At 36.3% G+C, this 24,385-nt stretch overlaps 1 protein-coding gene across 1 annotated transcript in view; it reads left to right on the top strand.

Moving 5' to 3' along the window:
- The first annotated feature begins 12,925 nt into the window (after nucleotides 1-12,925).
- LOC136831244 (tetratricopeptide repeat protein 1-like) overlaps nucleotides 12,926-24,385 on the top strand; it is a 234,660-nt gene continuing 223,200 nt past the window's right edge. The window contains exon 1 of the mRNA XM_067091297.1: nucleotides 12,926-12,944. The gene's annotated coding sequence lies outside the window, so the exon portion shown is untranslated. The remainder of the gene's footprint in view (nucleotides 12,945-24,385) is intronic.

Below are 24,385 nucleotides of genomic sequence, written 5' to 3'. Positions count from 1 at the left end.
ATATATATACGTTTATAAATATGCATTTATATATGCATGTATATATAATGTATAAAGTTAAGTACACCTTAGTTTAACCAGACCACTGAGCTGATTAACAACTCTCCTAAGGCTGGCCCGAAGGATTAGACTTATTTTACGTGGCTAAGAACCACTTGGTTACCTAGCAACGGGACCTACAGCTTATTGTGGAATCCGAACCACAATATACCGAGAAATGAATTTCCATCACCAGAAATAAATTCCTCTAATTCTTCATTGGCCGTCCGGAGAATCGAACGCGGGCCTAGCAGAGTGCTAGCCGAGTACGATATCGACCCATCCAATGAGGAACTCTATAAATGTATATATACATACATATATACATATGCATTTATCTATATATATATATATATATATATATATATATATATATATATATATATATATATATATACATACATACATACATACATACACACACAGTATGTTACTTTATACACGCGTGACTTCTATGTTCACAAAAATTAAGCTACAAACATCGTTTAACATCCAATTCACTACACCTTGGGAATAATTTACACCCAAGGGGAATTATAACTGATGGGTGCTTCGTCCCAGGCAGGACTCGAACCGTTGCCTGGTTGAGAAACAAGGATAGACAGTGACTGTGACCACTTGGCTACAGAAAATAATAAGAACAGAGATTCCTATTTTGGGGTAAATCACCTAACACAGAACAAATACACACACACACACTCACAAATACACAGCAAAAAAAAAAATAATATAAAAATATAAGACAGTATATTGTTGACCTGAATTGAACATAGGATTTAGGACAAACGCCAAGCGCTGGGACCTATGAGGTCATCCAGCTCTGAAACGGAAGCTGACAGTAAAAGGTTTGAAAGACGTAACAGGAGGAAAACCTCAAAGCAGTTGCACTATGAATCAGCTGTTAGGAGAGGTTGGAAAGTAAGATGGAAGATAGAGAATATGAACGGAGATACGGTAAAAGGAATGAAAGGGGTTGCAGCTGCGGGCCGAAGGGACGCCGCAAAGAGCCTTAAGCAATGCCTACAGTGCACCGCATGAGGTGCACTGACGGCACTAGCCCCCCGCCCTCCCCCCCAACGGAACGGTATATTGTTCAAAAACTGCATCACAAACAAGAGTACCGACACATACACACACACACACACATACACACCTCACACACCTGACCTCACAGCCGGCAAAAATCGAGGTCATTTCGGCCATCCGCGATACCATCACTCGCGACAACATCATCATCATTATCATCGTCATCATTAGCTGGCGCGGGGACGTAGGGGTGGGGTAGGGGTCACGCCCCCTCCCAACCATTGCCTCTCCCCCTTGACGAATGACCAGTAATGATGCGAACTTCTTCGAAATTGTTTTAACTGCGTCGTTTCACGTTTATGGCCATTCTTTTGATATCTGTGTCTGCATTAAATTTTAAAGTATGTGTGCATTTATGTATGTATGTAGGTAAGTATGTATGTATGTATGTGTATATATATAATGTATGTATATATATAGTTATATATGTGTGTATGTTTGTATGTATATACTCATACAAACATGAATACACCCATATGTATATCTCTATATGTAGGTATGTATGTATGTATGTATATACAGAGTATATACATATATATGTGCATATACAATATACTGTATGTATATATATATATATATATATATATATATATATATATATATATATATATTATATAATATATATATTATATATATATTATATAATCTATATACACACACACTCTTGAATATCAAGCAACAAATACCCTGTATATCGATTTTACTTTATCGTGAGTACAACTTACACATAGAGGAAATTATAAATAATAAGTGCAGCTGCAGCGAGCCGGATTTGTCTCCATGGCAAAACGGATAGCTCGATTGTCTACCTCTGTATCTAACCCTAAAAGGCCACAGGTTTGAATCTGGGATATAAATTATTCCAAACGTAAAGTGAATTCTATATCAAGGGACATTGCGGCTTCATGGTTTCAAAATATATAAGTATATAGCCTATATATATATATATATATATATATATATATATATATATATATATATATATATATATATATATATATATATATATATATATATATGTGTGTGTGTGTGTGTGTGTGTGTGTGTGTATGTATGTAGAATATATATAGTACTGATGATATTCTACTAAAAAATAGATAACTGTAGCGTTCTTAACGTAATCTAATTATCGTCCATGTACTGACCCACGTTACTTAGCGGCATGAAAAAATAAATACTCGATAAAAATGTCGTATTTTTTGGCTAATATAAATCAGGCGAGTATATATATATAGATATATATATATAATATATAATTAATATATATATATATATATATATATATACAATATATATATATATATATACAATATATGTTTATAAACGGGGACAAAACCTACCAAGTGATCGGACTGATTTTCTGTAGCTTGACGTCGTAAGCAAATTATCAGCACGCAAAGCTATTATGCTCATACACAACTCCACGCAGGTGCCAATAATACCACGAATGTGACAGAATCTTAAATCAAGACAATCCATTACACTCAGCAGTAAAAGCATATAACTAACTCGATATTAACTGCTCGGAATAAGGTCGTTACGACTTTGCTTGTCATATAGTCACGGATCCTTGAGAATACAACTTGCATGAATTGATATTTGATTTCGGTGTCTTTTTTTTTTCTAAGAAAGATTGAATAGTTTCAAATGGATGATTGGACGAGCGTACAAAACGAAAAAACTATGAGGGAAAAAAAAAATTCTAAAGAATATGAGCATACAAAACGATAAAACAATGAAAAAAAGAATAAGTAGATGAACATACAAAACAAGATAAAAAAAATATCAAAAACAAAAAATAATTAAATAGGTAGGTGAGCATACAAAACGACAACAACAATGAACAAAAACATAAAAAAAATGAGCAAGTAGATGAGCATACAAAACCATAAAAACAATAACAGCCGTAATAATAATAATAATAATAATAATAATAATAATAATAATAATAATAATAATATATTTTTTGGTGATCAAATCTAGACAAGAAAAGTAGAAGTAATGACAATGGTCATCTGCATCCTATCAAAGAGATGACTGACTCAACTGCTATTAATTAATAAAAAACTAACACAAAATTATTATTATTATTATTATTATTATTATTATTATTATTATCATTATTTCAGTAGATGAAACCTGTTCACAAGGAACACGCACACCAAAGGGGCCATCGACTTGAAATTCAATCTTCCAAGGAATGTTGGTTCCAACCTCCCACCGCAGACACCACACTGCAGCAGTAACTGACCATGATACAGAGTCAGTGATTTTCCATCGCCCCAGGGGAGACGCGAATCCGCGAAATCTGTGTGGCATGCAACAACACTAACCACTATACCCTATACCAGCGGACCAGCGCAACACAATTATGCAAAGCAGTGCTTGCATTTCATTACTAATGGACAAGCCATTGCTGACCGACTTGAAAGCTACATAATGAATAGATATTCTAAGAAAAATTAAGGAGTCAGCTTTCAAATGGGACTTGAGCTCTCAAATGGGACTTAAGGTTTCAAATGGGACTTATGCTTTCAAATGGGACTTGAGCTCTCAAATAGGACTTAAGGTTTCAAATGGGACTTATGCTTTCAAATGGGACTTGAGCTCTCAAATAGGACTTAAGGTTTCAAATGGGACTTATGCTTTCAAATGGGACTTGAGCTCTCAAATGGGACTTAAGGTTTCAAATGGGACTTATGCTTTCAAATGGGACTTGAGCTCTCAAATGGGACTTAAGGTTTCAAATGGGACTTATGCTTTCAAATGGGACTTGAGCTCTCAAATAGGACTTAAGGTTTCAAATGGGAGTTATGCTTTCAAATGGGACTTAAGCTTTCAAATGGGACTTAAGCTTTCAAATGGGACTTATGCTTTCAAATGGGACTTAAGGTTTCAAACGGGACTTATGCTTTCAAATGGGACTTAAGCTTTCAAATGGGACTTAAGCTTTCAAATGGGACTTAAGGTTTCAAACGGGACTTATGCTTTCAAATGGGACTTAAGCTTTCAAATGGGACTTATGCTTTCAAATGGGACTTAAGCTTTCAAATGGGACTTGAGCTTTCAAATGGGACTTAAGGTTTCAAACGGGACTTATGCTTTCAAATGGGACTTAAGCTTTCAAATGGGACTTAAGCTTTCAAATGGGACTTAAGCTCTCAAATGGGACTTATGCTTTCAAACGGGACTAAAGCTTTCAAATGGGACTTGAGCTTTCAAATAGGACTTAAGCTTCCAAAATAAATAATAAAGTTCTCTACAGGAATTAAGCTTTCTATTCACAAATAAACTGTCTGAGGAGAATTTAAGGATTATATTGACAAAATAGGTTCCATTGAGAATTCCAAGAGGCATTAGGCTATTACCTACTGTAGTTCAGGATCTAAATAAATACGCCCTACGGACTGTATATGTCTAATCCTGATTTAGCCTCAGCTATAAAAATAAATACTTTCCAATACGTACACCGCCCACACATACATTCAAACACACACACACACACATATATAGCCTATATATTCATAAATTATCAAATAAAATTCATGATGTCTTAGCAGGCTTCACTTCTGACTTATGCATAAGAGAGAGAGAGAGAGAGAGAGAGAGAGAGAGAGAGAGAGAGAGAGAGAGAGAGAGAGAGAGAGAGAGAGAGATCAAATAAACAATGTGACAAGAATGAGAGAGACAAATTCCCATTTTAAGCAAGTCATAACAAATATGGGTAATTTTGATAAAAAAAAGGGAGAGAGAATAGGGAAGGGTCCAAATTATTTAAGGTTTTTGCTCCACTGCACAGACACACCCAGTCTCTCTCTCTCTCTCTCTCTCTCTCTCTCTCTCTCTCTCTCTCTCTCTCTCTCTCTCTCTCTCTCTCTCTCTCAAGACATAGTGAATTCGGTATTAAGGGGTTATTGTGGCTTAATTTTTGTAAGGATAAAATTGTCTATTGTGATGTTAGTGACGTACATACATATTTTCATACACACATATATATATATATATATATATATATATATATATATATATATATATATATATATATATATACAGTATATAAACTGATTATCAAGAAAGGAGTGACAACCGTATGATTCTGATACACTGCCACCTGCGTAAAAGGTCATCCCGAAATTTTTCTAAGACTATACCATAAAAGTATCAATTGAAATATTTGTACAATCTTTAAACAAGTAAAAAATGCGCCGATGTTTCTTCAGCGCAGTCGAGATTTCTGTACAGCGTATAATCAAACCCACCGAAAATAGGTCTATCTTTCGGTGGTCTTGGTATAATGCTGTATGAGCCGCTGCCCACGAAACTTTAACCACGGCTCGGTAGTGGCCTGTCTTATATCACTGCCAGAAGCATGATTATGGTTAAATTTAATCTTATATAAAATAAAAACTACTGAGGCTAGAGGGCTGCAATTTGGTATGTTTGATGATTGGAGGGTGGATGATCAACATACCAATCTGCAGTCCTCTAGCCTCAGTAATTTTTAAGATCTGAGGGCGGACAGAAAAAGTGCTGACAGTAGAAAGTGCAGACGGACAGACAAAGCCGTCACAATAGTTTTCTTTTCAGAAAACTAAAACCTAAGATTACCGGGGAAAGATTGTTCATTCATTACTCCAAAACATACAAGCCTTAATTTGAACAGAATAAAGATTAAGTCAACATGAATTTGCGATAAAAAAAAAGTATAGATGCAAAGATATAACCAGTAACTAGTTTCAAACCTCCACCAAGGCAATGCAATCCACCCATACTCCCCCTTAAAAAATAAACCGTCTTTATCTCCAACAGTTACATTCTTATCTAACACAAAACCTTAAAGTGAATCAACGCAAGATTATCACCCTCAGTTAACTGACTGATTTGGTGAGTTATCTGGCGTCACACAACTGCAAATATCCCCAGCAAAAATGAACCGCATCGGAAATTACGAAAACCAACTCCTGTATCCTATGTCGAACTCTAGAGACGAATATTCGTCTCAAGTTCGACGCGTGAAAGTCGAACGGCCTTGAACCGCAGACTTCGACCACCAATTTCCATGCTGATGGAGACCTTAAATGACTGTGCAAGAAGAAGCTGGCATGACTGACGACGACTGGCTGGCTGCCTCGGTAATATTTTGGGAGAGTTGGGAGGGTCAGGGGTGATGGGGGTAAGGTGGTGGGGCGGGGTTGGGTGGGAGGTGGCGCCAGGTGGATGAAACGGTAGTCATTTTTACACTTCGCTTCCGAGAGAGAGAGAGAGAGAGAGAGAGAGAGAGAGAGAGAGAGAGAGAGAGAGAGAGAGAGAGAGAGAGAGAGAGAAACGGAATGCTGGGAGAGACAGAGAGAGCGAGAGACGGAATGCTGAGAGAGAGAGAGAGAGAGAGAGAGAGAGAGAGAGAGAGAGAGAGAGAGAGAGAGAGAGACGGATTGTCATGTCTGACAACATAAAGTATACCTCTGTGTTCTAAAGAATGTATCTGAAAAAGGATGAAAAGGAAAAAATTCTGGAGAGAGAGAGAGAGAGAGAGAGAGAGAGAGAGAGAGAGAGAGAGAGAGAGAGAGAGAGAGAGAGAAACTGGAAGAATTTATTAAGATATTAAGATTCCAAAATTATTTTTTTTGCTGAAACTTACAAAGTTAACACACTTTGCATTCTTAACGACGACGATTCGTTGTTCGATTCATTATTAGGCCTATATGCAGACGTCACAACTCTGATCAAATAAAATAGCTAACATTTTTTTTATCTGCACAAAAAAAAAAAAAAATTCTAAGCAGGAACAGTTTTTACAAACATACATATTCTTCATACATTTGCAACTTGAAACTATGTATAATATTTGGTATCAAATACTGTCAATATGACTTATCAGATGTAATAAAACTACAAAGCTACTTCAATTAATAAATAAATATAATGGACATATATAATATAAAACACTGACAAACAGATGCAAGTTATCTGGCGTTCTACAGACCACACAAATGCTCACAGAAAAAACAACACAAAACAGAAAAATGCATATCACAAAAAATAAGTTAATGAAAACTTCCATATCATAACACACCACTTAATATCGCATCAGATCATATCATATCGTATCAACTAGCATTACATTCAACTGACGCTCACGGAGCGCGAAAAATGAAATATGAACGACCTTCATCAAAGAAAATAAGAACAAGTCACGTGGACAGTGGTCACGCGAACTGTAACATTAACGACAAGATGAAAGAGAGGAGAGGAGAAGAAAAGAGATGAGAAGAGAAGAGTTCTTAATCCGTTACGTAAATATCGGCGGATACTTTACCATGGGCGTAATGAACGTCACCGTTATCTCACGACACGGTCACGTGACAAGGCAAGTTGATGTGGCGCCAAAATGTGTTTGTGTGCGCACTTGCAAACTCCTTAAAGCATTTATGCATATTTAGTAGCCATATTGACCTCTTAACTTCTTGATTCCTCTTATATATTTTTTCGATACGCTTTCCACTGTTGTGCTAAGAGTACACCGAAGAATATAATCTAGCTAGACTTACTTTCTCTAGCGGGTCCGCTCTAGACGAGTGTGTGTGTATAGACCACAAAGTTGCTCTCCCCACAACTTCAATAGAGGTGTGGCAAACTAAATCTAGCGATACTGGTCTACTGTTTGTGTACACTAGAGTGTATATGGCAATGAAAATCTTACAATCAGTTACATCTAAAAATTCAACAAAGATGGCTAAATATATTCGTGATCAGTTTTAACGTTATTTCATGACACAAAGGAAGTTCCATGGCAGTATAAGCAAAGTTAAGCAAATGCCCTATATATATATATATATATATATATATATATATATATATATATATATATATATATATATATATATATATATATATATATATAAAGAAATCCTTGGGCATTATATTGTCTAGAATATATTCTTCATAAAGAGTAGCTGACCAATTAATATTAATTTCCTCCTCAAACTGCCAAATATGTTGCCAGCGAGGCCCATTTCCCGGGTGTAAATGATATTTGGTCGCACGTAGGATGTGTACTATTATTAATATAAAATATATGATTAAAACATAATGTTTCACTTACTTAGTTTGTTCCTGTGGTTCCTTGCGGTTTGGTGCATCCAATCGTGAAGTGAAAAACGTCAAAGAATTCCCACGTGCTTTTCAACACCGGTAATTTTATTTTTCTATTATTACTATTTTTCTTGCTACACTGCTCATTTCACTGTGCAGATTGTGCCATTCTCTAGCTGCTCCAAATTCAAGAATTTTTAGTAACTCTACTAACAATTTAATATAACTTTCTTTATTTTCTTCATTACAGTATTATAGTATCCTTGTATCTTTCACTGGATGATATCTCGAAGGCAGCACTCTAGCCAGATACGCTTAATCTATTTAAATGAATAATAGCCTAGAAGACAGTTAAGAACCACGTGTACACTGAAACACTAGCTGAACTTAAACAGCCTATCTAAGGACTAGAATCTCGAATGAGCAATGAAAGATGGCCTCCTTTCCGTGTATGGTTCGAACACATACTACTCTTGGTAGTTACAGTTACTGCTAACTTACTTTGTTACAAAGACGGGTATATAATGGTTCCGATGAATGTTACAATATATAAATATATATATATATATATATATATATATATATATATATATATATATATATATATATATATATATATACAATCAGAATCCATAAGACAAGAAGTCTTCAAAGTTCTTTATTTAGAAACGTTTCTAAATAAAGAACTTTGAAGACTTCTTGTCTTATGGATCTCCTGATTGTGAATTTGCCATTGACTGTTGGCTATATATATATATATATATATATATATATATATATATATATATATATATATATATATATATATATATATATATATATATATATATATATATATATATATGTGTGTGTGTGTGTGTGTGTGTGTGTGTGTGTGTGTGTGTGTGTGTGTGTGTGTGTGTGTATGTATATATTCACAAACAAAATTGCATTTGTATTTTAATACCAAATTCACTCTACCTCGGAATGATGGTCATTTTGGCGTTTTTTCCATAGTAACTATCAAATGTAAGTTAATAATGAGTCGTTTTCAACCAATTAAAGTTCAGATAATCTGAAGCTACGGTCTATGTCCGTTTTCACTTTCAGACTTCAGTTCAGATCAGATTAGTAAAGCAAGTGCAGCCTTACGATTGAGATCACATGTGATATCAATGTACAACGAACCTTAATACCTGAAAGTACTCCCTTACAATGATAAATGCATGGCAAAAGCTCTTTTCCGGTCCGAGCTCCAATTCCACATAACAACGTAAAGTTACCAAACCTCAGGCCGTAAGCACGTTTACGTGTTTAGTACCTGCCCCTTGGGGATGTACGTAAAACAAAAAATAAGACGGTAAATACCCTAAACGCAAAGTCTTACGTAGTTTTGGATGTTACGGCCTAAATGACTTCCGGCCGAAACGACCAGGACCCGAGTACAGTTGATAGTACTGTACGGAGTACTTGATGGGATGTTGGGACCGGAAACGAACATTATCTGTATGCATTTCATTTACGAAACCAACGCTGGCTGAATTAGTAAATTACCGGAATTAGGACAAGAGGAATTGTTTACACTTTTAAGCTGTAGGACTGTCGACCACAAGGTAGGAATGATGCTTTGTATAGTGCAAGTTATCTCATCTATAACAAAAGAAAGCGTTAACTGGTAGAAACATCCACGTGCCTCTTAGTTCAGTTATGAAGTTAGAAGATAAAATTTGACACCATTATCACATTTTGGACTTGAAAATGTGATTTTCCTATTTGTTAATGTGTGCTTTGAACGTTTATGACGTAACCAACTTCACCTAACCTGACGTAGCCTGGTAAACGTGTTCCCACGACCCAATTAAGGGTCTTGCCTGGCCTTTACCCTAGTCACTATTTATAGTGCATGTTTTTACATGGTTAGATCATTTGCGACAAGTCCACAATGTCATAATGGTTTCAAGTAAAATTTTATCATTTGTAATTGGCTGAAAATAGTTGGAAGTTTATTAGCCAACGGTAAAACAAATAGGCTCTCATACGGAACGGAATACCGCCCTCAAAATCATACCAGTGGTAAATATCTAATGTTTTGTTCATTTATATTACCTAAAAATGACTTCCATGTCTAGTACTTGATACGGTTTTAGCTAGAAATTAAAGACTGTAAATTGTATATACCTACTTGGGCTTGCCTAGGCTAAATTGGCCACTCCTTGGCTAAGAATATATGCGCCCTGACTTTCAGCTTATTACTGATTTATTTTATCAAAAATTAATAAGAAAAGAGGTTATTTTTCGGAAGACTCCAGCCACCTCCCACATTACAACTTATATTTTTCTTGGATAAAACTCATCAAAACGAAAACTCTCTTCTCAGTACATGACCTTCGCAAATGCTTAATAACAGAGAAAAATAATTAATCAAATTACGACTTATAAGGTAACACAGTACCGCCCCCTCCATAGCTAACACGGCAAAATTGTAACCAGTAAACACCCCTAGGTTACGTCACGTTGGTATTTTCAGGTTCTTTTAGTGCCCTGTCATTTCCTAGCCATTTTTGAATGAAAAACCCAAAATGGTTTTTCATGCAAAAATGGCTAACTGGAACCTTCCGAAATGGCTGGCTGGAGTTTTCCGAAAAATTACCAGAAAAGAAACTTACATTGACAATGAATCGATGGTGAAGCTACAAAAATTATCAAGATTAGAGCAGCCTCAAGCTTATAAATAGTGCCTACTTAATAGTGACACCTCTGCCAGCTGTTCTACAGTTCATGTTCAGACATTTTTAAAAGCGTGTATCGTAACACATGACATACATTGATTCTGATGTTCTGATGGCGTCTAATGTCTATCCATATGGTTTTGATTAGTGAAGTTTTTTTTCACATCAAGTTTGGTATCAATCAAAAGACAGTTCTCTCTCAAAAGAAAAGGAATGGGGCGAAACACAACACTCTCCAAAGTTTACGTGCACATTCAGTGGTGCCACGTGTAGCCGAGTCAAACCGCAACCGCTTATTTAATCAAGGACATTTTATTCGATTGCAATACTAAAAGCATATTTCCCAAAGACATTACTTTGTAACTGTAAACTAAAAACAGTAGCATGACTGTGAAACATTCGATTTTTAAACCTACGTATCTAGTTTCACGGTTGGTAGGCTACTTCTGTTCATATGTCCGAAGATTCTGTTTATATGTGGAATGGTTTGTGTAAATGGTTGACTGATAACTAAAAATGCTGGAAAAAATGAGTTTGACATCCCGGCCGTCCGTACACCTTCCAAAGTATGTATACAATATTTTTCCATAGTTCGTTCAACATAAAGTAAAATCCCTTCGAAATTGTGTCTTTCATTGGCACGGCAGAATTTGACATTGGAAAACATATTTGTGTGTGACTTACATGTCATTCAAAGCCAAACAGACTGGGAGATTGAATGCTTGACCTGGCAAAACCCGAGACAACAGTGGAAAAAATAAGCTTAGCCTACACTCTAAGCACAAAAATGCAATTTGTGAAATAATGCTTTACGTATGTCATCCCAGGAGGAAAAGCACCGAGAAAGCTGAAATAAATACATCCTATCCTAACCTAACATAGGGCTCAGAGCCATTTCTCCCTTCACCTTGCCTGAAAAGTGGTGTATTGACACTTTTAAGTGTTATGTTCTAACTTGACCAAATTTAGGGAATACATAGTATCCTACTTCTCTAGTAGTCGCCTTGCTCCCCTGAAACTCCCAACCATATTCAAGGAAAATACATCCTAACCAAACCTTATTTAGCGGGTATTGCCAATTTAACTGTTGTAAAGAAAATATACTTTTTAACTGGAAAACATCTGCATCCGGTGTCACTGACATAGTGATCACAGAGTGATCACAGACAAGGTAGGTTAATGTTAAGTTAATGTACAGTATTAATGCATCCCTTATATATAATTGCAGTGACTTGAACTCACAATTTGTAACTGAATACCTTCCATATTTATATAATGTTATCTGTTTAGCAAGGAAAATTTTATGCAACGTAATTTATATCATGAAAGCAACGTACAAAAACCTCCAATTAGGTAATACCAGTACTATTACAGAATTTTTGCCATCTGCATTGTCAAATGTGTCATAGTTATCTATCAGATTTGACAAAAATAAGAATTTATCTTAATATCTCACAGAAGAGCTTGACAATTTTCACAGTTTATTATATGAAATCTGGTGTTAACAAATAGACTAGTTTTGAAGTGCTTTGATTATGTGAAAGGAATATCAATGGATAAATTGGCAAAAAGGGTGTACAGTGTACTGTATACCCCAATTTAGGTAGAAGTAAACCCTGTAAGTATTGGGTATAGGTATTAAGAAAAGATTGAGACTTAAAAGAGTTACAATATTCATGAAGCGTGAAAATGTATGCAAGAAGTAGAGGGGGTTTTGCAGGAAATCTTAGGGGTCTGAACTACTGTTTATGGGGCTCCTATTTAGGTAGCATATTAAAAATGAGTGTTAGTCTTTTGATGCTGTTTAATGATATATTTAATTAAACTTTACTTAGCATTTAGAGGATAAATGTGACAGCCACTTCAATTTTCTTTATCTCATAGTCTCAGCTTTTCAAGGGAAATGAAGTTTGAGAGAGGAAAATCATCGAATTTGTTGGTTATTAAAATATAAATGTTCAGATATATATAAGTTTAATGAAGAAAATTTTCTTTACAGAGGTCATCGACACGGAAGGGGTGAGTGTTAAAATTGCTGTTATTTTGTAGTTATATGCTTTATTAGAATGATTTACCTGTCAAGCCAGTACAGTACAGTATGTATGGTAAGGTGCTGCTGGCCATCAGTATTTTTGTTATTAGCCTACGTTGTAAACGTTAGATACAGTATATGTATTTCATTAGTCTACGGTGTACTGTTAGCCCAAGTTCTTATGTATGTGACGAAGACTCCATAAGCCTTTTAAAGTATTTTATGCTAGCATATTGAGCATATATGCTAAAGCGGTAGGACCTTGAATTCCTCCCAAAATCTATGTCACGATAGATTATATTTATGTATTGATTTATTCGTGTTTAATTTCTGTCAATCAGTTACCGTTACTCCGTTCTCATTCCATTCCACTGGAACAATGAGTTTAGTTGGCGAGCAACAATCCTGTATTGTTTACATTATAGAAACTAAGTTGACATTGAGTAGGTATGTGCAAATATTCCCAGGTTTCTATTTTGTTAGAAATGATTAATGGTAAGGAATACTACAGAAGTGTGATTCTTGTAGTCATTAGCATGGCGGAAATTATTGTGTGAAAGTGTACAGTGTAATTTTGATGGAATTCCATTTTTCATTCGCAATTACAAGGAAATTAATTATATTAGAGAAAGAGGAAGTGACGAAATTGCTTGCATTTTTGTGCTTGTTGAGTGCATTATAGCGGAGAAATTGACATAATCGAAATTTTCCACAAAATTCAGCAGGGACGAATTGAACGAAATGTATTACCGTTAGGTAGTTTAGGAAAGAGCGAGTAGCAGTTTATTAAAGATTAAAAGCTAGATAACTGAAAATGTTTTAGTGTAAAATTTCCATTAAGTTACAATGTTTTTCATATATTAATCCCGCATCGTTTCGCTATATGGGAATGTCTTTCAGTCATTGAAGTTGAGCCTTGGAGCATTTGGGAATTTTCACTGTAGACAATAATGATAAAGTAGAGATATCCTTCATCGAATTTGACAAGTTAAACTATATTCTTTGACCTAACAATAAAATGGACAGAGGGGTTAGTGGTTATTTTCTGCTCTCACACCCAGGAAAAATAAATTCACCCTTATAATAACTCCTAGTATTACCACAGTTAGCATTGTAGTTCTTTGTATAATTCATGGACGCACTCTCCCTGACAAAAGAGCGAAACCGCCACAATTATTTTGTGAAATGAGTGACTGAAATCGACCGTTTCGAAAGGTTTATGTAAGGTTCGCAGGCGGAAATGACGTCATTCAGTGTGCCCTTAGTTAGGGTACATTGAATGTAGATTGCATTGACGTTACAGCGGGTAGAAATATGCTTATTCATTTTTCTTTTATTCGAAGTCTTAAGTCTAGCACCGCCCTTGAGGTAGAGTTTAAGATGGTGTATATTATATATATATATATATATATATATATATATATATATATATATATATATATATATATGCATGTTTATTGTATGTCCATGACTATTTGGTAATTATTATAGATGGTAGGATGATAAGAATAAGGGAGGATAGGAGAAAGAACTACAAAATTATAAATGAGGTGTTGGATGACTTAATTTTGAGAATGATGCACTGTCGATTGGTAAAACTAAAGAGTAGCTATGGAGGCTGGTGAAAATTGGAAAGTTTTTGAAAGAGGAAATGCTGAACATGATTAATAGCAAGATTGGGGTTATGAAGGTAACTGGTAGCCAGGAAGAAGGAACAATGAATGTAATCTTGGATGGTAGAAGAACTGCAATTGTTGATGTTTATTTGCATTGGGATGAATGTAAAGGGTGATGATGAAATGGGAGGAAAAGTGAAATTCAGAACAGGTGAGGCAAGGAAGGAGTGTGTCAGCGAAGAAGGTTTGAAAGAGAAGCCGCAGTTTGTTAACTGTGAAAGAGAGAACTATGGTTGAAGATGTAGAGATGAAATACTTGAACAGTATAGAATGAAAAATATTGGAATGGTGAAATATTCAGAACTATAAAAAAGGGACAAGAATATTGATATAATTGAAAAATGTATTTCACAAGTTCAGGGGCGTCATTTCAGATTTTTGTTGGGGGGGGGGGCAAGGACGGTTTGGCCAGCGAAGCGAGCCTAATCAGCTGAATTTTTTTTTTTTTTTTGAGCTATTTTATGTGTTTTTGAAGCCACGTGAGCAAGGTATTTCAGCAAAAATTATATACTCCCATTATGTTTTATCTCATCATCACTGGTAGCTAGTAGACAGACAAAGATCAAGAAACATAATATTTCTGAGAAATTTTATATATTTATGATTGCACATTTAAAAAGAAAACATGCTGTTAATTCTTGGGGCTTGGGGGTGAGGGGGGGGCCAAGTTGAGGCCTTTGGGGAGTGGGGCAACTGGGGTTTTGGGGGGGGGCCAAGTTGAGTCTTGAGGGGGCAGTTGACCCCCCAACCCCCCCCAAATGACGCCCCTGCACAAGTTCAAGTTTATATTTGGAGAACTGAGGGATATAAAGTAGTAAAAATAATGTACAATGCGAATGTGTTTGAGCATAGGGAGAAAGGGAGAGACAGAGATATGAATCTGAAGATGCGTTGAAGTGGCAGGACCGTGATAACACGGAATTAAGAGAATGCTTGTCTTTGGGCTCTTGAAGCTAGTTTCTCGTTGGGTGAGACGGTAGAGTTGTCGACTAGCACTCTCTAGGGCCGAGTTCGATTCTCCGGTCGGCTGATGAGGAATTAGAGGATTTTATTTCTGGTGATAGAAATTCATTTCTCGATATAATGTGGTTCGGATTCCACAGTAAGCTGTAGGTCCCGTTGCTAGGTAACCAGTTGGTTCTTAGCCACGTAAAATAAGCCTAATCTTTCGGGCCAGCCCTAGGAGAGCTGTTAATCAGCTCAGTGGTCTGGTTAAACTAAGGTATACTTAAACTTTCTCTCTCTCTCTCTCTCTCTCTCTCTCTCTCTCTCTCTCTCTCTCTGGACTGCACCCTGGAGCGGGTAGTGCCGTCAGTGCACCTCATGCGGTGCACTGTAGGCATTACTTAAAGGTCGGTGCAGCGTCCCTTCGGCCCCTAGCTGCAGCTGCTTTCATTCCTTTTACTGTACCTCCATTCATATTCTCTTTCTTTCATCTTACTGTCCACCCTCTCCTAACAATTGATTCATACTGCAAATGCGAGGTTTTCCTTCTGTTACACATTTCAAAGTTTTACTGTCAATTTCGTTTCAGCGCTGAATGGCCTTAGTTGCCACAGCGCTTGGCATGTATGCCTAAAATCTATAAATCAATCAGTCAATCAATCTCGGGACTGCATCAGTTTCATTTTTCCTTGTAGTGATTTGCTGATATTTTGGTCACTTTTTAAATGTGAATTTGTGTGTTTCAACATGAAGCCTTTTCAACTGAAAGAGGGTGGGTCTAGTTAATAGCACAACACAAGGGTTACTTCCAGTATAACTTTCTCAGCTAGCAACCCATGAACAAGATTGCTGCTTTTATATTATTATTTTGTGAATGTTTTATCCAGTATAACATTACTCAGCGTCCACTCCATTTGCTTTGAATGATTACCCGGAGCTTTGGTGCATGAGTGTCTTGGAGTATTGCTTGCAGTGCCCTGTGGAGTGCATTGGCCTTGCCTCTGTAATTATGTTGATCGTTCAAGAGTTTAACGAAAAAATAAAATAAGAAGTCTAAGTGCACTCTGACATATATATTATATATATACTATGTATATTATAAAATATGTATATATATACTGTATAAATCTATTATTATTACACACACACCCACACACACACACACACACACACACACACACACATATATATATATATATATATATATATATATATATATATATATATATATATATATATATATATATATATATATATATATATGCAAAATCCACGAAGGAAAAGGGAAACAGTGGAGTAATGCAAGTCCTTTCGATTTCTTGTCCTTTACTTAGTAAAGGACAAGAAGTCGAAAAAGGCCTTTCCGTCGTGGATTTAGTCTTTATTTATATATTCATCACGTTCAGTATTTTTCGTGATTTAGTTATACATACATACAAAACACACACACACACACACATATATATATATATATATATATATATATATATATATATATATATATGTGTATATGTGTGTGTGTATGTATATTACATGATAGTTGAAGCGAAGCATTTGTAATCTCATTTTCAAGGTTTTTACATTTCAGTTCAAAATTCAAAGTTCAGTGCTTGTAGAACGGCATTTACGCACAGCGCACCATATGGCCTTTCCTGTGTACTCCGCTAACCGTTCTTTCGTTATAAACGCTTTTAAAACTTCTTCGTACCAGCTTAAGAAGTAGGTTAGTTTATCATTTATTCACAGCAGATGAAGAAATGGAATACGTTGCAATCTAGATTAGTGTTACCAGAAAATAAAAAGCTATTATTATTATTATTATTATTATTATTATTATTATTATTATTATTATTATTATTATTATTATTTGCTTTTAGGGCGATGATAAAAGTATATCTTGAAAAATATTATTATTATTATTATTATTATTATTATTATTTGTTTTTAGGGCAATGAAAGAAGTATATCTTGCAAGCACGGTAAACATTTCTTTTCTGTACTATAATGTCTTACTTTACTTTCTTCTCTGAGAAAAGCGTTTTTCTTTTATAGAAACCTTTTTTTGATATAATTTTATTGAAATACCCTTCGCAGTTATTTTTACAAACACATATTTTTTCTTTAGACCACGGTGTCACCTTTTAAGACCCAGAGGACTCGGGGTAAAGCTAAAGAAGTTGGACAGCTAAGTAGGAAGAGACCGAAGAAGACTAAAAGGCAGAGAGGAATGCATGTATGGTCCTTAAAAGCAATGAATTGAATTGAATATAGAATTTAGGCCAAAGGCCAAGCACTGGGACCTATGAGGTCATTCAGCGCTGAAACGGAAATTGACAGTAAAGGCTTTGAAAGGTGTAACAGGAGGAAAACCTCAAAGCAGTTGCACTATGAATCAATTGTTAGGAGAGGGTGGAAAGTAAGATGGAAGAGGATATGAAAGGAGGTACAGTAAAAGGAACGAAAGGGGCTGTAGATAGGGGCCGAAGGGACGCTGCAAAGAACCTTAAGTAATGCCTACAGTGCACCGCATGAGGTACAACGCTGTAAGCAGTCTTTATTATTGTGCACAGAGCGATACGCATATTAAGTATTAGTTTCCAGAGAGGGTTAGTACCGTCAACGCACCTCACGTGGTGCACTGTAGGTATTACTAAAGGGTGTTTGCAGTATCTCTTCGGCCCCTAGCTCCACTCACTTTATAGCCATTGCCTTTGTCTCCATTCCCGCCTCCTTTTTTTCAGTCTTGCTGTCCAGCTTCTCTAACTGTAACTTTTTAGCGCAGCTGTGGAATTTTTTCACAGTTCCACCTTTTAGATATTTTTGCTCTTTTAATTCCTGGATATCTTTATCTTGCTGTCCAACCACTCTAGCTAATGGCTGAAAGTGCTCCAACGCTGGACTGCTAAGTTTCATAAAATCAAATTTGGCATTGCATACAGAGCACTAAGGAAGGCTCACTTCCCCCCCTCCCAGTGGCGGATCCAGGGGGGGGGCCTGTGGTCACGTGCCCCCCCCAAAATCCAAAAAAAAAAAAATTATAATAATAATAATAATAATAATAATCTTCACAGATGTAAAGTTAACCATAGCTACAAAAAACTACTTATAAATAACAAATAAATAACATTCACTTGTCATCTTGGACTGAGCAGTCAGTACTCTGTAAGGAAGCCTCTGACGGCTCTGAGTATGCCAACTGCCAAGTGCCCCCCCTAAAAATATTACCTAGATCCGCCACTGCCCCCTCCCCCCATGCGGTGCACTGTAGGCGTTACTTTAGGTTTTTTACAGCGTTCCTTCGCCCACTAGCTGCAATCCCTTTCATTCCTTTTACTCTACCTCCTTTCATATTCTCTTTCTTCCATCTTACTTGCCACCCTATCCTAATACAATTGATTCATAGTGCAACTGCGAGGTTTTCCTCCTGTTACACCTTTCAAACCTTCTCCTGTCAATTTCCTTTTCAGCGCTGAATGACCTCATAGATCCCAGTTCTTGGCCTTTGGCCTAAATTCTATATTCAATTCAATTCACTCCCCCACCCCTTCTCCTTCCCCGTAGGTCGTAAGAGGTGTGGAGATAGATAGATAGATAGATAGATAGATAGATAGAGAGATAGATGCAGTTATGACAAACGAGGTCAGGAGATAAATTCCGCTGAGTCGCGACTCTCAGGCGAAGTGAAGCTTTGCACAAATATGCGTGGAACGCATTCGTGAGCCATCGTGGACGCTCGGTGCCTGCATAAACAAAGTGACTTGACATTCCTTTCATGCATCTTGGAATCGACGTATTTTTCGAATATCGTTGAATTTTCGTTTTGCGTTGCTAGTGCGGTGAGGCAGGCGTGTAGGTTTTTGTTTATTTTTTCTTCTTTTGTTGTTGATAATAATGCTTGATTGTAAGCAATAGATTGACTGTTTATTTTTTATTTCCTTTTATATTTTATGATTTGGCGTGTGAGGAAATTTAATATATTTTCTCATGTAAATTTTCTAGGTCGTTTTTGGGATGGGAAATTGAAAGGATTTTTCCTTGTTTTTTCTGGTTTTGTTAATTTTTTTATTTGTTATTTGCTTGGAATGAATATATGTTTGTTTACTGTTTTACCAGATTTAATTGTATATATATATATATATATATATATATATATATATATACAGTATATATATATATATATATATATATATATATATATATATATATATGTATATAATACGTATAATATATATATATATATATATATATATATATATATATATATATATATATATATATATATATATATATATATATATATATATATATATAATGTAGGGTTGTCCTCAGTAATTATGGTTATTTATCCGATAACCACTTAATGACTATTTCTTTTATACATCTCTTGTTCGCAGAGCGCAATTTCGACAAATCCTAATTCGTATCTTATTTTCCCAAGCACCGCACAAGCATTCTCTGATCGTATGAAAGCATATCGGAAAATCATCGCTGCTTAAAAAAAAATAAAATAAAAAAATCTCGCACTGTTGCATGTCGTCATCGTGATGCATCTTTGCATTTTTTGTGCATGCTAAGTTGCGCTTAATGATACCTTATTTTTTTTTTTTTTTTTTCAAATGGATGGCCACGAAGTATTCGGAGAAAATATTGCTATTGGTCAAGGTCCTTGTTATATATATAACATATATATATGATATATGTATATATTTATATATATGCATATATATATGAATATATATATATTTATATATATTCATATATAGATATATATATATATATATATATATATATATATGTATATGTATATATATACATATACATATATGTATATATATATTTATATATATGCATATATATGAATATATACTTATATATATATATATATATATATATATATATATAGAGAGAGAGAGAGAGAGAGAGAGAGAGAGAGAGAGAGAGAGAGAGAGAGAGAGAGATAGATAGATAGATAGATAGATAATAACCTGCCGATTCTAACAGTTAAAAGGAGATGGTTATGAGACTGACTTCACCAGGAGGTTTTTTGAAAATATGTTTGCCGTTTTATTGAATACATTTTGTATTAGGTATTCATTCTCCAGGTTTGTTCTGTCCACCTGTTAGTTGAAATTGCATAAATGATTCTCCTTTCGTTTTAAGATGTTTATATAGAATATAGGCCAATGGCCAAACAATTGGACCTATGAGGTCATTCAGCGCTGAAACGGAAATTGACAGTAAAAGGTTTGAAAGGTGTAACAGGGGTAAAACTACCTCGCAGTTGTGCTACGAATCAATTGTTAAGAAAGGGTGGAGAGGAAGATGGAAGAAATAGAATATGAAAGGAGGTACAGTAAAAGAAACGAAAGGGGTTGCTGCAGCATTTTGTTACCGTGATTTTCATATGCTTGCTTTAAGGTAACTATTTCAAAAGGAGTATGCTTGGGATATATGAATAACTTAAAGGATGCAATTGCATTGCTTGTATGTTCATCAGGTCCTTGATCTTGCTATACGGTCTTGAATTATTTGAGGGGCCCCCACCCCCCTTTTATTTTTTAGTGGCAATGCTGAATCACTGTCTACTTTTGCTGTTATTGTGACGGGTCGTGGATCGTTGCGTGTGATGCATCCGTCACATCTCTATAAATAAATTTTTTGTAGGTTCTTTTATATTTTTTTTATATTTACTGTGTGAGTCACCTTGTTCGAAGTATGCAGACGGCCCAGTATTTTGCCATAGGTTTGGTTCTCTCTCTCTCTCTCTCTCTCTTTGACTGTGTATGAGAATATCTCTCTCTCTCTGATTGTGTATGAGAATCTCTCTCTCTCTCTCTCTCTCTCTCTCTCTCTCTCTCTCTCTCTCTCTGACTATGTATGAGAATCTGTCTCTCTTTCTCTCTGTCTGACTATGTATGAGAACCAGTGGGTCATGATTAGAACGTAAAGTTTTTTTTTACCTAGTGTTACGAGAAGCCTGTATGAATTGCCTGTATGAATTCAATAGACTTCTAAAACACGAGAAGCCATTTTCCATTAGAGTATTAATCTAATATAACGTAATGCGTATCCTTATATTTATATTGTGTGTGTAACAAATTATCATCATCATCTTCATCATGGCCTCCAACGCCGTGTTACGCTTGGAAGGACCTCTGTTAAAATTCATCGCTCATGTCTCTCTTGTGCTTTATTTCCCAGAAATCTCCGCTTATCTTCAGCCCTCCAGTATCAGTTCTCATTCAAGTAGGTCTGGGTATTTCAAACTCTTATGGTTCCCACTGGAGCCCAGCTGACACTGGGTCTTACAATTCCCCTTACAATTGGGAACAAGACAGCAATACGATATTTCGATAGCACACACACAACTGGTTTGTCAGTACACTTTTAGTTTTCTGTAAAAGAAAACTATTGAGATGGCTATTAGTCTGACCGTCCGCACTTTTTCTGCCCGCCCTCAGATCTTAAAAACTACTGAGGCTAGAGGGCTGCAAATTGGGAGGTTGATCGTCCACCCTCCAGTCATCAAACATACCAAATTGCAGCCCTCTAGCCTCAGTACTTTTTATTTTATTTAAGGTTAAAGGTAGATATGATCGTGCGTCTGGCACCGCTATAGTTGCCAACAACACAGGCAACCACCGGGCCGTGACTGCAAGTTTCATAGGCCGTGGCTGAGAGTTTCATACAACATTATACGCCGTACAGAAAACTCGATTGCGCTGAAGTTGCATCTTTGTTTGAAATTGAACTTACAATTAGATAATAAAAATCCGGTTCAAAATACACAGCGATGTGACCTCTACTGACCTCTGGCCTACACTGACCCTTCCTCAGCTAAGCATAGGATAAACACCTTGGGCGTTCTACGTCATCACCTCGTTACGTCAAATCCAGCAGGCCTTCTCTCTGGGCGGTCTTGCACCGACACGTAGGCTACCATTCTCCCAAGGGAGGTGCGAAGGACATGTCCAATCCATCCCCATCACCCTTTCATAAATATTTTTTTCTAGATGTGGAGTTTCTGTAACTTTCCGTATGAGTTGAGTTGAATGTAGAATTTAGGCCAAAGACCAAGCACTGGGACCTGTTAGGTCATTCACCGCTGAAATGGAAATTAACAGTAAAAGGTTTGAAAGGTGTAAGAGGAGGAAAACCTCGCAGTTGCACTATGAATCAGTTGTTAGGAGAGGGTGGCGAATAAAGATGAAGAAAGAGAATGTGAAAGGAGGTACAGTAAAAGAAACGAAAGGGATTGCAGCTAGGGACCGAAGGGACGCCGCAAAGAACCTCAAGTAATGCCTACAGTGCACTGCACAAGGTGCACTGACGGCACACCCTGTGGTTTCAGTATTTTTTGCTGATTATGGAAACAGGATGAAGGGGACATTCCAATATCGTGACGGGGCTCTTTATTACTGTATTAAAACTGTTCCGATTGAATTAACTGTACATTCATCATGAAATTATATTGCTTTTTCATCATCCATTCTGTTCATATTTACTAGTATGTGTTTCCTATTCAATTGAAATAACCTTGTCGAGGTATAGGTAGAACTACGTCATCCATATCGAAGTCGTGATTGGTTTAGTTCGAGGTCAAGCATATACCGTTTCCTTTGTAAGTGCTTAGGGTATAGTGCTGTTAAATGAGAAATTATTGCTCTGTTCTCGATATTATATACTAACCAGGAATTGCTAGTTGAATTGTTGTATATGTAAAGAGAATTATGTAGCTTTATCAGGCTTATCATTATTTCTGATGTCGCTGATAGCGGAGCTTTGAGATATGACTGGCGTTTTATTAAAATTAGAATTTTCTGCATGAAATGACTTGGGAATAATGCAGTTACTTACACAGTTAATACTCTCTCTCTCTCTCTCTCTCTCTCTCTCTCTCTCTCTCTCTCTCTCTCTCTCTCTCTCTCTCGGGGTGGTAGTACAAATCAGCACCTCTGTTGCATTCCCTGATAGTTATGGAAAGATTCGTGCATAGGAATGCTCTCTCTCTTGTTTCGTATTATATACACAGTCTGGGCGCTTAATGTTTACACGGTACGTATGCTGTAAAATTTGTACGTTTAATTTTTGGAGTGCAAATATTTTTCCCCTGATAATGTCCTTTACAGTCACAGACGGTTTCAAACTGGAGATTTCCCAACAAACCACCGTATTGCACCTACGGGCTGAACCACTCCTGACAGTTTTCAAAGCGTAGCCTCCTAATCTTAAACGCGCCAACCGTGATGGTCATCACGGCCGGAAAGTGGTAGCCGAGCCACGCATTGCCGCCGCTGCTCACCGCTGACGATGCGCTTTTGTTCAGCCGTGATAGCATCCTACACGGCTGCCTGCTTTCAGCACATCGCGCGGACACGCTTCCCTACCTGTTCGGGATGCAATGGGAGTCCCTTTTAAAGGATCCGCCTTTCATCCTGCAATGTCGAAGGATTGAAAACGGTTGTTGACGCAGAGCGGGATTTTCTGTGATTTCGAGATGTTCGTTTGGCCAGGTGGTGTTTACAGACACGCAACGCCATCTATTGTCAAGGTTTTAAGTATTTCGATGATGCCTTGTGTATATTTTCAAGGGGTTGATTGATTGACTTCTGTAAGTTGGCGTGGGAGCTTCTGTATTCTCAACTGAAATGATGAAGTGTAATGGCAGTGTTCGGCTAATAAATATGAATGTGCTTACAGTTCTTGTTATGTAAAACAAATGTATTTGATGACGTTCATTTAAAATGGGGTTGAACATATGGCCATTGTTTGATTTAACGTAAATGTGTAGATGACATGTATTACGT

Source organism: Macrobrachium rosenbergii, chromosome 48, assembly GCF_040412425.1.
Source record: "Macrobrachium rosenbergii isolate ZJJX-2024 chromosome 48, ASM4041242v1, whole genome shotgun sequence".
Classification (NCBI taxonomy): Eukaryota; Metazoa; Arthropoda; class Malacostraca; order Decapoda; family Palaemonidae; genus Macrobrachium; species Macrobrachium rosenbergii.
The sequence above is the reverse complement of the archived record's forward strand: the minus strand, read 5'-3'. Positions and strand labels throughout refer to the sequence as shown.